We start from the raw sequence: 15,165 nt of genomic DNA, 5'->3' as shown, positions 1-15,165 counted from the left end.
CGATCTCCAGGACCACCTCCTCCCAGGGGGTGAGGTGGGTTACTAATGGTGGCCCTCCTCCTGTCCTCACTCATTCTCTTTTATTGTGAGCTCTCTTTTCCTGCAATGAGGGAGACAAGTGGAGTTTGAGTGAGAATGAAGGAGTGAATGTAGAGAATCCATAGCATAGATGCTTAGAAGGAGACAAAGATGGAGTGAGGTGGCAAGACCAAGGGCCCTCCCTGTGTGTTGTCAGTTGTTTTCATAGCATCACAGTGATAGGGAGTGTGAGGGCTGCATAGTCGAATAGTTAGGTGAATGTGACCATAGAGAGAGAGGGATGGGTAAGGGTGCATGGATGTCAGTGTCAAGTGGGATGTGGAGGAAGAGATTGCTAAAGCTGAGTGCTGGTGAGGAACGGCAATGGGGATCAGATTGAGAGTGATGGGAAATTCATACTCACTTTTCCAGTGCGCTGAAGGTCATGAAATCTCTTCCTGCACTGTATCCAGGTTCTGCGGGTAGCCGATAAGGAGTTGACCTCCTCTGCCACTTGCAGCCACACAGCCTTTGTCTGCTGGGGAGGCTTCTTCCTCCCTGATGAAGGGAAGAGCACCTCCTTGTGAGCTCTTGCTCCCTCCACTAAAGTCTGCAGGGCAACGTCGTCGAACCGGGGTGCAGACCTTGGTCTTTCTCTGGCCATTCTACATCCAGCTCAGTGTATCAGCAAATGCCAAAAGGTTGGCAGTCTGCAGAAGAAGCAAGGCTTCTTGCAGACCTTAAATGCAGCAGCAATGATGACATCATCGGAGGCGACTTTCAGACTGGAGAAACTCATTTGTCATTCCACACGCTGGAACTCAATTGGGCAATTTAGTTAAAATAGCATCAATTTCCCATATCGAATTAGATTCGTGTGGATAACATGAAATGCGGATTACATGACACCAACCCGCACCTGAATGAAAATCCTGCCCTTTGTGTTCTCCTCATAGCTTACTGTCCCACCTAGCTTTGTATCATCAGCAAACTTGGATACATTACACTCGGTCCCTTCATCTAGGTCATTAATATAGATTGTAAATAGCTGAGGCCCCAACACTGGTCCTTGCGGCACCCCACTAATTACAGCCTGCCAACCTGAAAAAGATCCGTTTATCCCTACTCTCTGTTTTCTGTCTGTTTACCAATCCTGTATCCGTGCTACTATATTACCCCCAACCCCATGAGCCCTAATCTTGTGTAATAACCTATTATGTGGCACCTTATCTAATGGGCCTTTTGGAAACCCAAATATATTACATCCACTATTTCCCCTTTATCTATCCTGCTAGTTACATCCTCAAAAAACTCTAATAAATTTGTCAAACACGATTTCCCTTTCATAAAACCATGTTGACTCTGCCTAATCATGTTATGATTTTCTAAGTGATTTGATACCACTTCCTTAACAATGGATTCCAGCATTTTCCCGACTACTGATGTCAGGCTAACTGGCCTGTAGTTCCCTGTTTTTTCTTTCCCTGTATTTTTGACCAGCGGTGTTACATTTGCAACCTTCTAATCCGCTGGGACCATTCCAGAATCTAGGGAATTTTGGAAGATCAAAACCAATGCATCCACTATCTCTTCAGCCACCTCTTTTAGAACCCTAGGATGTAGGCTGTCGGGTCCAGGAGATTTGTCGGCTTTTAGTCCCATTAGTTTCTCCAGTACTTTTTCTCTACTTATATTGGGCCAGAAATTCTGGGCCCCATGGGTGAGTACACGCTGGGTACTCACGCATAGGCTCAACGAAAGTGCCGGATTCGTGCATGCACTGCGCATGCACGGGAAACCGGAACTTCCATTCCCTTAAAGGAAGGGGTTCACAGGTCGAACACATGCACCGGAGAGGCAGCGTGTGCGCCTGGAACTTCTGTTTTTTTTGCAGGTTTCTCCAGGAGGGTAAGTCTCCAGGAGCTACGCTTTTAAAAAGCAGTCTCACTGTCTGCTTTTAACAAGGTAAGTTAAAACATTTTTTCCACAGGTTTATTATTTTTAAATACTTTAAAGAAAGGTAAGTTTATTTTTAGCCCTGTTAGAAACTGTAATTAGTTTTTTCAAAAATGTAAATTATTGTTTAAAATAGTTATTTTATGTAATTTATAGTTATTTTAAAAATGTGATTTTTTTTTATTTATTTGAAGTTTTAGTTATATTTTGGGGCTGAATTGTATTCATAGGTCTTCCTGTCAAATCTATGAATACAGATTCCCTGCTACCATTGGCTCTCCATGACCCACGTGATCCCAGGGGATGCTTCGAACTAACTGCGCCCCTGGGATATGCAAGCACTGCGCGCTGGCAGTTGGAGCAGGCCCAGGATCGGAATCCCACGCGGGCCCACAGCACAACGGCTGGCGCGCTAGGTAAGTGCAGGTCGGAGGCTTGCACCCGCGGGAAGCCTCCGACCCGAATTTCTGGGCCATTAATTACATTAAGTTCCTCACCCTCATTAGACCCTTGGTTCCCCACCATTTTTGGTATGCTTTTTGTGTCTTCTACTGTGAAGACAGATACAAAATATTTGTTTAATGTTTCTGCCATTTCCTTATTCCCCATAATAATTTCTCCAGTCTCAGCCTCTAAGGGACCAACGTTTACTTTTGCTACTCTTTTCCGCAGTGCTCCAAGTGTGGTCTAACCAATGTTCGATACAAGTTTAGCATGACTTCACTGCTTTTCAATTCTATCCCTCTAGAAATAAACCCTAGTGCTTGGTTTGCTTTTTTTATGGCCTTGCTAACCTGTGTCACTACTTTTAGTAATTTGTATATTTGTACTCTGAGATCCCTTTGTTCCTCTACCCCACCCTGACTCACACCCTCCAAATAATATGAGTCCTCTCTATTCTTCCCACCAAAATGTAATACCTCACATTTATCTGTGTTGAAATTCATTTGCAAATTATATGCCCATTCTGCAAGTTTATTAATGTCTTCCTGTAATTTGTTTCAGTACTCTTCAGTATTGACTATTTCCCCCAATTTGGTGTCATCCGCAAATTTAGAAATTGTGTTTTTGATTCCAAAGTCTAAGGCCGGAATTTTGCCGGCGCTCAGAGGGCGGGTTTGGAGGCTGGTCTGCCTTCAAAATAGCAAAGATTGACAGCGGGTAGGAAACCCGCTGTCAACCCACCTCCACGCGAGTCTCCCAGGTGTCAGGTCTGTCAGCGGAGAACTGACCTGACACCAAGCGGCGGGGGGAGACAATTGAGCTCATTAAATGGCTTGTTCAGAGACAATTTAATGCTATTTTGAGGCTTCCTTCCAATTTTACGTGCTCCCCCATGGGTTACCCGCTGCTCGGGGAACACACCAGCTCACCCTGGCATGAGATGAGTCTGCTCTGATGTATCTGATAAGCTGACAGCTGCAGAAATGGTGTAAAGGATGTATGATGAAATAACTCTGTGTTCTGGCATTTGTATTGTCTGTTGTTGTTGTACTTGCTAATGTCTGGAATGTTCTACAGATGTAACCACTAATGCTCCTCCCTAGCCCCGCCCCTCTGGATCCTCTGGATTGGTGTGAGTCTTACTCATAAGGGCTGGGTCGGTGATGAATGATGGCTGCCTTGTGTTAACTCGATGCCATGTTCTTACTTAATAAAAGCCTTTAGTTTTAAGCTTTAACCTCACAGATTCAGTCCGTTATTTGGCACATCAGGATGCCATGTTGTAGATGGTCAGTTTCACAGCGCAGAAACTGTTGGTTATTGCATTTGTAAGACATATAGAGATTTCTTTAGCTTGCAAGTGTTTAGAACCAACTGTATGTCCAGTGCCACCTCATTGGAACAACCTCTCTCACCACTGACAGATCGCTTCTGTCATCTCACCTGCAGCTGCCATCTATTGCAGCAACATCGGTGCCCTTGGAAAAATCAGACCTTGGTCCTCTGAATCCTTCCACAATCAGCCCCAACACCAACATCACCAGGCACACCAATATCAACAACAACATCACCAACCTTCTCCACTATCACCTGATGCTGCACAGGACACAGGGCATCAGCCCCTGACAACATTGCTGCCCGGGAGACCAGCGATTGCATCACCATGGCCAGATTTACTTCACTTGCTGCTGTAAACCCTGGCTGCCACATGATGCGCCAGATTGACACCACCCCACGCCAGCACCGTGAAACATCCCTTTAATGTCCAAGCCATTCCACGCACACTCATCACTATAGCGGCGGGGGGTTGGGTGGAGTTATGTCTCAACATTCACTGGAACTCAGTAAGACACTTCTCAAGGTGCACTCAGATCTGTCCAATAAGGGGCAGTGTTGAAAATATAGATTTCACTCTATGACAACACATTACCACATCACATGGACATTGGCTAAACCTCTCAAGCGCCTACCCTTGTGTGTTGTTAGTTGGTATGCTTGCAGTAGGATGAGGGTAAGTGTGAGGGGTGGCTAGTGAGATGGGGAAGTGATAATGTAAATAGAGAGAGTTGGGTGGAGGTGCAAGGTAAGTTGGTGTGAGTAAGGATGTGCAGGAGAAGGGTATGGAAGGCAGAGTGATGGGGATGTGTTGAGTGGCACAGCAGGATGAGTTTGAGTGTGGCTTTGCAGTAACGTTTCGTGATCCACTGAGATCATTGAAAGGTTGGTGCCACTGCAGCCTGGGACCCCTGACAACATCCCTGCTTTTGCCCTCCTGTGCAATGTGCAACTAGGCTGCGTTGGTGTCCTGGGGACGTCTTTTCTGCCCTTGGAAGGGAAGAGAACCTCCCTGCATCCTGTGACTCCCTCCATGAGCATATAGAGGGAGTCATTGGAGAGCCTGGGTGCAAGCGTCCACCTTTGTGCAGTGCTTGTCACTGTTTGCAGCACCTCAATGCTGTCAAACACTGACAGAACAACTGTCAAACTCAATGTGGCCATGGTCCCTTTAAGGAAACCGGCTGATGACGTGTCATCAAATGATGTCATCAGACCCACTTCCTGTTAATTGGCCGGGAAGCCCACAGGGCAGGCTGAACAAGGCCAATCAAGGGAAAATCCCTTTGACAGAGCGGCTGCAGCGGGAGCGGGACCAGAACCCAGAAAACAGTTATCCCACCACCATTCCGCCTCCGCAGAGAAAATCCAGCCCTAAATCATTAATATAGACTTTGGAATCAAAAACACAATTTCACAAAACTCAATGAGGGAGGGACAATGCACCAAGCAGTTTGTATCCAGCTATTTTCTTTTGTTGCTGTGGTGTAAAATTGTTCAATGTTTTAAAATGCATTAATAGTATATAGCCTTTTTAATCATTTTTGTATGAGGTATGAGTATCTATCTATGTACATCCTTTTTATCTGTTGCAGCCCAATTTTTATTGATATATGCTGTTGGCATTCCACACATCCGGAACTTACAAATTATAGTAATAGCCCTTTAGCAGAGAAAGATGTGATTCACGTGGCAGTGTCCTTTTCAAACTCGGATCTGGATTTTATCATTCATGCTGCTGATTTCCAGACAGAAAGGGTGGGAAGCAAATGTCCTGGTGTCACCAGATTCGGAGACCAGACGAGAGTGATATCCTGCCTGATGATGATTTTAGTGTTGCTTTAATTCCACACAGAAAATGACAGTTTAGGCACTGGAATGACTGGGTGGTACAGTATTACCTTCAGTTTGAAAATTTTCACATAAGTTTAACTGGACAACTCTATTCTAAAGATGCCACTTTAGCCAATTATTGAGGAAGTTCAGATCCAGTTAACATTAGTCATGCTGTAATTTCTGTATAGTTATGTGTCATAATCACTACAAATCACAGTAAGACCAAACCTTAATCTACGCCAGCAGGCTATAACGTCCTGGACAAAAGAGAATATGCATGGCAATTGTTTCAGCTACAGCAGTCATTATCTTGTCTGATGACGATTGGGTTGAAAAGGAGGTAGAGGTTTCTAAAAGGAGGACAAACGTGAAGAGAGTTTACTTTAGGAAGAGGATCCATTGGCCTCTGAACCTCATAGCTAGGTGTATGTAGATTCAGGTTTTCTAGAGACGCCTTAATGGAGGTACATGTAATGGTAAACATGGTCTAAACAATTCATCAGCGACTCCAGCTGCTCTGCCTGTGGCAGTGAAAGTGATGGCAGCAATTAACTTTCTGGATACTTGGCCATTCGGAATAGCAAGCTGTGGATTAGATAAATGAAGGCTTACATTAAGAAATGCAGCCCTGCTTGCCATTGCCTTTCCATGATGAGGGTCACCTCTGTCTCAGTAAAGTGAGCTCTTCTCAATCATAGCAAGAAATTCTTCAAATAGCTTTGTCATCGTAATTATTGCCCAGTGATTTATAGGAGTCAGTTAATGCATTAACTGCTTTCTAAGGGTGACTGTTGTGAGTATGCACTAATAGGGTGTTGTAACTTATACCGACAAGAAATTAAAATGTGGCAATTAGGAAATTGTGGCCTATCAGAAAATAAATCCTGTATAACTGTCTTAAACTACCTTAACACCTGCAAACTGGAAGGCCATCCCAGTGGCACTAGATTTAAATTAAATAGTTTGAGTACCAATTTCTGTAAAAGCTTCAACATAGGAAAATTTAATCATTAAGCTTACAAATTTTTTTGTAAAGGAAAAATCTGCAGGGCTATGGGGAAAGAGTGGGGGAGTGGGACTAATTGGAGAGCTCTTTCAAAGAGCCGGCACAGGCACAATGGGCTGAATGGCCTCTTTCTGTGCTGTATCATTCTATGATATGAACGAAGGCTGGGGGTTTTCTTTTCATTTGTTCGCCAACCCTCAATGTCCTCCCCCCCGTTCATTCTAAAGGACAGGAAAATCACCGACTGGCGAGCACAGAAGCTGAAAATACCACCTCTTGTTTGTAACATCTTTTCTTTTTGGAATTTTTAATTTTTTTCCCCTGGGTTTGCCAGAGATGCCATCTTTCAAATGAGACATTAAACGAAAGGCCCCTTCGGCCTGTTATCATGGTTCAGCGGAATATGAAAGGTTCCATAGTACTATTCGGTGAAGAGCAGGAACTTCTCCGGGTGTTATGGCCACAATCCTCCTTCAACCAGTACCACTAAAAGCCCGACAAAATCAGAAATGCCAACCTAATTAACTAGCTAAAGCTGACAGCAGCTTAAAAAAAACTGAAATTGCCCCAAAAACAGCTGACAACTTAAAAACAACTCACAACTCAAAAACAGCTCTAAAGAAGTGTCTACAATCAGGGCCCCTAACATAACTCCAGGTGGATTCCCCGCTCAGGCCTGAGTTAAAATTACAGTCGGGTCTCAATGATATCATCGGGCCACAACATGCATATGTAAAGAAGGACCCTGTCGGCTCCGGGCACGTGTCCTTGCTGCCTGCTCAGGAAAGCAGGTTAAAATTGCAGCTGTTGCGATCATGGCGGCTTTCGGACAGGTAATGGCCAGGGTGCTTTTAACTGCCCACCTGCCAGGTTTCTGCTGAGCGATTAGGGTTAAAATCACCTCCGTGGTGACTGAATATATTAAATTCTATTCATTGCTACTTTGGGAATTCAATTCTATGATTCCTTCCATTTTTGTGTGAAAACTGAAATTCAGTGGTATTACCTATGACACGCAAACACAGGTAGAGAGCGGGGGTGTGAGCAACTTGTACGCAATTCTTCCAATGACTCTTCTCTTGACCAGCAGATGCTGGTATGGGTATTCGTAGCGTAACCAGGGGCTTGCTCTCTGGGGACATCTATAAATTTTATATTAAAAATTGAATATTCTGGTTGATTACAGAACACATTTTTACTTCTTAGGTGACAGTATTTTAATGTGGAGGGAAAAATATTTGCCGATTCATATCAGGTTAGTCACTACAGTACCTTAAAGCAGACATTATGGATTATCAGGCAGAGTTCATTTTTGACTGTAAGGGTTCATCACTTTTAATTAATTTTTACAATCATTTTCAGGAACCTGTACGATTGCACGAAAAATTCACTGCATATAGTTTGAAACACGTGTAAAGCTCACAATCCTCTTCCAGGGGCTGCTCTCCATTCCATCAATATGTCCTTGCTGCACAGTGTTCACACGGGCAAGTAAGAAGAATTAAAATACATTTCTCCATCTCAGAATATCCCAAAGTGCATCACAGCCAATGGGTGACCTGTTGAAGTGTAATCACTTGTAATGAAGGCAAACATGGTAGTCAATTTGCACACAGCAAGTTCAACACTTAATCTGGATCCTAAATCTAACCCTAACAAGGGGAGATTTGTTTCTGGTGGTCCCAGCGCATACTTGGTATGGTCAACAGGTTGCCAGTCCTAAAACTGAGTTTAAAAGGTGGCTCAAAGAATTGCATGTACAACTGGCCCCAAACCCAGCTGTTATACAGGGACGTCATGAAGCAACAGTCATGCTCATGCATGCACCCCTTCCTTGAGCTGCTTTTAAACTCTGTTTTGGAATTACAATCTGCACCAGCACCATCCTGCAGAAAACATAGACACAATTGGATATGTTGTGCACATCTGTTACACATCCATGACTGAGGGTGTAGTGGGACACAAGCTTCTTGTATCTTCAGCTGGAGGCCGACCCAACATTTGATCATGTGTGTAATATACTTGGGTAGAACAAATGAAGGACAGAGGCACGATGAGTTGCTAGTCCATGTGATTGCTTTATTAGGCCAGAGCGAACTGTGCATGCTCATAATACATAATACATTACAACTTGTTACTGCAAGGAAATACTAAAGTGTTCCAAAGTATGTTTTTGCAATGACAGATTTCAAACATTCTGAAGGGGGATGTGAGCTCTAAAGATTCTAAAATTATTTCCAATCATGGTCTGGGAACATGCTCCCCCAGGAAATTTTGCTTTTTTGATACTTTCTTAGTGAATTTTCCACCATTTTGGAGTTCACTGTAACTTTGCTTTAGACACCAAAAATAGTGTATTTTGGGGAAGTTACAGATGTACTTTAGGTAATAACGTAATGTCTGAGGGTGTTGCTGAGAATGAGATTATGTCAGAAAAGTTCCTCAGTGGGCCTAGCTGTCCAGGTCCCAAAAAACATAGTAAATGACTGCCATTACATTGGCCAGTGCAATTATTCTCCAGCACGATTCCCACTGCAAAATATTGGGATCAGACCTGCTGGTTAGAAACAAAAGTGTCCGGTCAGCATGGAAAAAGGGAGCCATAAAGCCTTTTACTTCTGCTATAAATGTGTCGGCTTCTCATGCGGTGCAGCTGCCCGATGATGCAGCTGCACGTGCAGAACCGTTTTGCTGAAGTGTATTATGGGGTGATGTTGGTTTAAATCTCATGCTGATTTTAACAAAAAAAATACACTGACAATCAGTGCACAAGGTAGGAAACGTTGACTGCATAAAACAAAGACTGGAGGCATTTCTATTCATTTGTACTAGCTGCTGCAGCATATTTAGTAACTCCACTGTTCTTTTCATAATGTGAAACTATTAATTATAATTTTAGTGCAACTGATGTGAATTTTCCGATAATATATACTTCATGTCAGAGAGCTCCCTGTATATTTTAAATCTCAATTGTCAAAGAACTGTTCCTTTTTAATAATTGTGCAGGCCTACTTAACAACCTAGACAGCACAGACGAATGTACTAGTTTATTTTTATGTGTATTTCCTTTGCAAGTCCAAGTAGCATAAAATTAATTTAATTCAGAGGTTGGTTGTTCCTTGGCTGTTTTAAAAAAAAATTCTATTTACCTATATGCCTCACATTGACTGCCAACATACAAGAACTGGAGCCTTCTGATGCAGTTATGGAAATGCAGAAGAAGAGACGTATTATGGAACGACATGGTAGCAGCACGGAAGTTTAAATCCTGCATTAATTTTTGTCAGCAAATGCTGAAAAATGGGTGCTGGATATGAAACGCTGACTGTGTAAAATATGGACAGCTGGGGCGTTTGTTAACTGCTCATTCATCCCATTGCCTTTCGGGGGCTTTTGCTGTTGTCCTACTTAACAACAGTCCCCACACTTTCAAAGTAATTCATCCTCTGTGAACTCAGTTCCACGTAGCATTTTGAGCGTTTTCTGATAGATATGACAGGGCCTATATAAGTTTAAGTCTTTCCTTTCATATAGAAAACCTTTTTGATCCAGGTTTAAGGATAAATTTAGGTAAGCTCTTTGGCCCTGAAATTGTGGTGTTTGCGACGGCATACTTCATCGTATTCTCTTTGAAAGGCCCCACAAGTTGCACGTGCGTGAAATCCGGAACTTGCGATCTGTCAAGGTACGCCTTGACACATCATCCGAACCGCCTGAACAATGAGTATTGCTGGCGCAGAGTTGGGCTATTTGCCCAACAACCGTCCAGCAATTGCCCACGCAACTCTTGCAGCTGGTAAAAGCAGGCGTAGGGCCTGCTGGCATCAGCACAAGGGTATATATAAGGCTTAAATAAAACATTTAAAAATCCAAAATTATGCTCATACACTTTAACTGAGCTTATGCAAATATCAGCCTGGATTAAGATGTTTAACATTTTTTATCAAAAAATGTAATTTTTATTGAGGTTGGTGCAATGAAGGGACTCATGAATAAAATTACAATTCACTACATTGTATATTTATTAGAATTCTGTACATTGTATAATTATTTGGGGATTCCATTGCACATCTTTAGGAGATTCCCTTCGTAAATGACTGCAATGGAATCCTCCTTTTTCATTGGAGGACTGGGTCCATGTTATCCCAGGGATGCTTCCGACCACCTGTGTCCTTGGGATCCATGGGCTTTTACACTGCCATCTGCCTGGAGGCCCGAGACTGCAACTCTTCACAGCCTGGGTGCCAGGAGGCATTTTCGAATTGTTTCGCGGGTCGGAGGCGTACTCCGGAGATGCGCCTCCAACCGCAATTTCTAGGCCAATATGTTCATTTGATTCAACTACCACAAGTACATAACATCTATTTTCAATACTTTTAGCGAATTCCGCAAACCATATTCAAAGTCTAGCAAGTTGCATAAAAATCTAGCTGAGATAATGTCCTCTTTAAAAGAAAGTTCCAGTTTGATTTTATTTATGTTGCTATGAAGAACTATAGGAGTAAATTTTGCAGTTACGCACTACCAGAGTGAAGTACATACCCTCTAAGAGCAGAAATTGTGATTAAATCTCTTTTGGGTTGAGTTCATGCTGTATGATATTAGCAATAAATGCATTCATGTGAAATCCTTTGTCAGCTATTTTAAAAAAGTGTTACAGGAAACTTTTTTTTATCCGGCACCGACGGGACCGACGTGTTGCCGGTTCATCAAAAATTCCGGATAACCGAAAGCTATAGTAAAAGATACGGAGAGCTGAGAGCTCCGTATAAAGCAACAAACCCTGTTGCTTAGCAACAGGTTCAGAACAATGGCCACAAGTTCCAAGCGTTTCTGTAGCTTAGCAACAGCTGCAGCCACACCCTTGCACAGCAACAGATCGAGGAAGGCAAGTACAATATGAAGTAAAACTTACCGGAACCTATTCCTGAATTTTGCCGGTTAACCGAGATTTCCGGTTATTTAGGTGCCGGTAAATCGAAACTTTCCTGTATCCAGTTTAAAATGAAAGAAAATTAACATGCTAATGCCTTTGTTAATGTAGTGGACAGAGCAAATTCATATTAGCAAGTTGGTACACTTATTATTAATTTTGCACAGTACTAATTCATCACCTTTGAGCTTCTATTAAAGCACCGTACAATCCTTTTTTTAATAAAGGAAATGAAGGGCAAGCAGTGAAGTCCAGAGTGGAATGGGGCACAAGGTTGGAACAAAGAGCAATGCTGAGGCAGGCATAGCAGAAGACCCAGATCTGAGCAGAGTAGCTTGTGATGAGGGGGGCGTTCACCTTGGGAAGGAAGTGGCTTATATGAGGAGTGTGAATTGATTGACTGGGATTTGTAAACTGGGAGAGCATGCTTGGAAGCAGGAGGTAAATAAAGTGGGCTTGATGGTGAGAGAAAACCCAAAATGTAAGGTTTGAAGTTGCTGTGGCATGGGAGGAAGGGAGCGGAGAAGCCTGGGCCTGGAGTGTGCAATGGTTTCTGGGAGTAGTAGTCTGGATGCTTGGTTGTGTCACATCAGCTGTAAAGTAGAATTATGAATTTTATCCATGTGTGTGATGGAGGCTGGGTCACACTGAGGTTCCTGAGTGTGGAAATTAAAGATGGGAAGGATAAGTTTATGGGTAAGTCTGTGATATTTTTTCTGAATAGTTGAATTTGTTACGTTGTTATTGTATTATATACTTTAATGTAAGGGCATATGATGGGGTGGATTAGACACTGTGGCCTAGAAATTGAGTTTGCGCTGCGCCAGGGCTTTAGCGCCGGAAGTTAGCGCCGGCGCTAAGTCCCTTTGCGCGCGCCAAAAATTCAGTAGCGCCGCGCCCAAACGGCTGCCGGCGCTACTGAAGGGTTTTAGCGCCTGAAAACTGGCGCAATGCGCCGCATTGCGGCGCTATTCCGGCGCTGCGGCCCCCGCTGCGGTGCGGCAGGCTCGGGAAGTGCAGGCCTCCTCCTTCCGTTAAGGAGGAGCTGCCTGCACCCGGCCGCGGCCCGCGCAAATCTCTTCAAAAATGAGCCCGGCACCTCAGACAAGTGCCGGGCTTGCATCTGTTCCGGGGGGGGGGGGGGGGGAGAAGTCCGGGGAGGGAGCTGCGGGCAGGCGGCCGGCGGGAAAGCGGCCGGCCGCCGCGGGGCCTTTAATGCGCCGGCGCAAACACATGTTGGACTCTGTTGCCAGAGTCTTAGTTGCGGCTGCCACGGGCGAGGCGGCCGCAACTGAATTTCGGCGCTGGGGCCCGTCGGCATGGCAACCGGGACGCTGCGCACACCGATGACGTCATCGGTGCCGGCGCAGCGCTACCGGTGCAACGCCGCTTTAGGGCCCCAGGGAATTTTTCAACTGGCCATAACTCTGGCGCTAGTCCCTCTAGCGCCTCAAAAGCGGCGCTGAGGCTAGTGAATTTCTAGGCCTGTGTTATTGGCTGTATCTCAGAATTTGTTTTCCTGGAATGTGATTGGGTAGAATGTTTTTTTGATGTAATGGGAAATAAAGTTTTATATAATATAATTGGTGGAAATGAAAATATAACAAAAGTAGAAAATAGCCAAACAGAAGGAGAAAAACACGGAGACATAACAAAGAGGAGAAAGAAAATTGACCACATGATAAACAACAGACTCGCCATGCACATCAGACACACAAAATGTTATTCTAAAACAATTCCTTTAGTTAGATAATCAGAATTATTTGTGCTCCTCAAACATGAATAGATTTGATGGTTTATAAATGATTGAAGAATAAAGTCACATGAAAAATTGTGGCTCAAGCCACAGAAACGTGTTGAGCCATTTTAGATAAATGGGTTCATTCCTCAATTAAAATAGTGGATGGAAGAACTTGATACTGACAAATGTGTTAAATGTTCAGATGCAATGTAATTTTCATACTATTTTGTTTTAAAGTAAATATAATTTGCATTAGTCTTTTTCTATGCTTTGCTGTAATCACAGAATCACAGAAACCCCACAGTGCAGATAGAGGCCATTTCGGCCCATCGAGCCTGCACCGACACATATCCCACCCGATCCCCGTAACCCCTACACCAACACATATCCCACCCTATCCCCGTAACCCCACGTATTTAATCCCCCTAACACTAAGGGTCAATTTTATCATTGCCAATCAACCTAACCCGCACATCTTTGGACTTAATGGCCTAGAAATTGAGTTGACGCCGCGCCAGGGCTTTAGCGCCGGAAATTTAGCGCCGGTGCTAATTCCCTTGCGCGCGCCAAAAATTCAGTAGCGCCGCGCCCAGACAGCTGCCGGCGCTACTGGCGGGCGTGAGTGCCTCCCAATGGGCGCTGAGTGCCGCATTGCGGCGCTAATCCGGCGCTGCGGCACCCGATGCGGTGCGGCAGGCTGGGGAAGTGCAGGCCTCCTCCTCCCGTTAAGGAGGCGCTGCCTTCACCCGATCGCTGGCCGTTTGATTTTTTCAAAAATGAGCCCGGCACCTCGGACAAGTGCCGGGCTTGCAGGCCAGACGCATCTGTTCCACGGGGGGGGGGTGGAGGAGTCCGGGGAGGGAGTTGCGGGCAGGCGGCCGGCGGGAAAGCGGCCGGCCGCCGCGCGACCTTAATGCATCGGCGCTAACTTGTGTAAGACTCGGTTGCCAGAGTCTTAGTTGCAGCTGCCACGGGCGAGGCGGCCGCAACTGAATTTCGGCATTCGGGTGCGTTGCCACGGCAACCGGGACGCTGCGCACACTGATGACGTCATCGGTGCCGGCGCAGCGCAACCGGCTAACGCCGATGGCAGCGCCGAAGTGAATTTCAGAAACGGCTATCATTGCGGCGCTAGGCCCTCTAGCGCCGCAAAATGGCCGCTAACCCTACTGAATTTTCAGCCCAATATCTTAACTAGCAGTAATCATCAAACATAGGTAAAAGTCCCAAGGAACACGGGAGCGATTATCAAACAAAATTTGACACCGAGCCACATAAGGAGATATTAAGACAGGTGACCAAAAGCTTGGCCAAAAAGGTAGATTTTAGGAAGCGTCTTAAAGGAGGAGAGAGAGGTAGAGAGGCGGAGAGGTAGAGAGAGGTTTAGGGAGGGCATTCCAGAGCTTAGGGCCTGGGCAACAGAAGGCACAATGATGGAGCGAAGAAAATTGGGGATGTGCAAGGGGCCAGAACTGGAGGAGTGCAAAGATCTCGGAGGGTTGTAGGGCTGGAGGAGAGTTACAGCGATAGGGAGGGGCAAGGACGTGGAGGGATTTGAAAACAAGGATGTGAATTTTAAAATCGAGGCGTTGCCAGATGTAGCCAATATAGTTCAGCGAGGTGATGGGTAAATGGGACTTGGTGCAAGTTATAATACAGGCAGCAGAGTTTCGAACAAGTTCAAGTTTACAGAGGGTGCAAGCTGGGAGGCCAGCCAGGACAGCATTGGAATAGTCAAGTCCAGAGGTAACAAAGGCATAGATGAGGGTTTCAGCAGCAGATGAGCTGAGGCACGGGGGGAGACGTGCAATGTTACAGAGGTGCAAGTAGGCAGTCTTGGTAATGGAGTGGATATGAGTTTGGAAGCTCAGCTCAGGGTCAAATCGAATGCCAAGG

At 44.8% G+C, this 15,165-nt stretch overlaps 1 protein-coding gene across 1 annotated transcript in view; it reads left to right on the top strand.

The window, feature by feature from the left end:
- Positions 1–15,165, top strand: part of LOC147115148 (coiled-coil domain-containing protein 102A-like) — an 830,702-nt gene that overhangs the window by 806,663 nt on the left and 8,874 nt on the right. The window lies entirely within an intron of this gene.

The sequence above is a fragment of the Somniosus microcephalus genome, chromosome 7 (genome assembly GCF_052327205.1).
Source record: "Somniosus microcephalus isolate GS21.2 chromosome 7, FLI_Smic_1.0, whole genome shotgun sequence".
NCBI classification, from domain to species: domain Eukaryota; kingdom Metazoa; phylum Chordata; class Chondrichthyes; order Squaliformes; family Somniosidae; genus Somniosus; species Somniosus microcephalus.
Note: the sequence above shows the minus strand (reverse complement) of the source record. Positions and strands in the feature narration are given on the sequence as shown.